The following is a 1661-nucleotide window of genomic DNA, read 5'->3' as shown; positions in this document are numbered from 1 at the left end:
TAGCCTCCATGAGGACGCATTCCCCTTGCAGGTGAGCCAGCACTACCATACTATTCAAGGGTCTTGACTGGGAGTCATCCAGATTCTTGGCATTTTGAACAAAGAATTGGACAAAATGCACAAGCAAAGCAACTAAAAGCTGAAGCAAGGAAAGCACAGATTTACTGAAACAAAAGTACATTCCACAGAGAGTAGGAGCAGGCTGGAACAAGCGGCTCAAGAGCAATGGTTACAGAATTTTCTGGAGTTTAAATACCTTCTAGAGGTTTCCCATTGGTTACTTGGTTACACCCTATGTAAATAAAGACTTGGCCCATGATCAGTCTGACTGGTTGCAGGAAGTGAAGCTACAGAGGTACTTTCCATTATTCATCTGCAAGGCAGCACAAAGGGAGCAGCCTCTCATCTTTTTGTTACTTGGGCATGGAGAGGTGGGGTTTTCCTTTTGATTCAGTTCTAGGACATCAGCACGAATCAGCCCTAGGTTCCCAGCCTCCATACCCTATTCTCCTGCCTCACCACCAGGACACAGAGGCTGCCATCAACTGCCAGATCAACCTGGAGCTCTATGCCGCCTGTCTCTTCCTATCTAAATCTTATTTATTACTTTGACTGCGATGATGTGGCTTTGAAGAACTTTGCCAAATACTTTCTTCACCAATCTCATGAGGAGAGGGAATATGCCGAGAAACTGAAGAAGCTGCAGAACCAGAGAGGTGGTTGAATCTTCCTTCAGGATATCAAGAAACCAAACTATGATGACTGGGAGAGTGGGCTGAATGCAATAGAGTATGCATTACACTTGACAACAAACGTGAATCAATCACTACTGGAACTGCACAAACTGGCCACTGACAAAAATGACCCCCGTTGTATTGACTTCATTGACACACATTACCTAAATGAGCAGGTGAAATCCATCAAATAATTGGGCAACCAACTCTCACAAGATGGGAGCCCCTGAATCTGACTTGGCAGGATATCTCTTTGACAAGATCACCCTGGGAGACAGTGATAATGAGCGCTAAGCCTTAGGCTAATTTTCCCATAGCCATGGGTGACTTTCTGGGTCCCTAAGGCAGTGCATGCATGTTGGGGTTTCTTTTACTTTTTCTGTAAGTTGTACCAAAACATCAACTTAAGTTCTTTGATTTGTACCATTCCTTCAAATAAAGAAATTTGGTACACACCCCACCCCCCAAAAAAGTCACTCCTCTTCATCAATATCAGCCTAGTCCCATTCCAATTACTTCCCACCCACCGCTAAGATAATCTCATTTATCTTTCCTGATTTCTTTTGTGCAAACAAGCAGATATGTGTGCTTTATCCTTTTTTTCTTATATAAGGAATAGTATACTATAAACATTCTTTTGTTCTTTGCTTTTTTTCTGTTAACAGTATATCCTGGAAATCATTCCAAATTGGTTCTTATAGATCTCCTTTATTCTTCTATTTAGCTGTATAATGCTTCATTTTGTAGATGTTATGTAGTTTATTCAACAGCTTCTCTAGGTATGGGCATTTAGGTTGTTTCCAATACTTTGCAATTCTAAATAAGCTACAACAAATAAACATGTACCTATGCATTGTGTTAGTTCATTTTCATTGCTAAAAAGGAATACTGGAGATTGGGTAATTTATGAAGAAAAAAGATTTGGTT

General features: G+C 40.8%; 1 pseudogene; it reads left to right on the top strand.

Annotated features, from left to right (window-relative positions):
- Nucleotides 1-423: 423 nt before the first annotated feature.
- On the top strand, nt 424-1028 carry LOC144577236 (ferritin heavy chain pseudogene; annotated as a pseudogene).
- The last annotated feature ends 633 nt before the right edge of the window (nt 1029-1661 follow it).

Source organism: Callithrix jacchus, chromosome 8, assembly GCF_049354715.1.
Source record: "Callithrix jacchus isolate 240 chromosome 8, calJac240_pri, whole genome shotgun sequence".
Lineage (NCBI taxonomy): Eukaryota > Metazoa > Chordata > Mammalia > Primates > Cebidae > Callithrix > Callithrix jacchus.
Note: the sequence above shows the minus strand (reverse complement) of the source record. Positions and strands in the feature narration are given on the sequence as shown.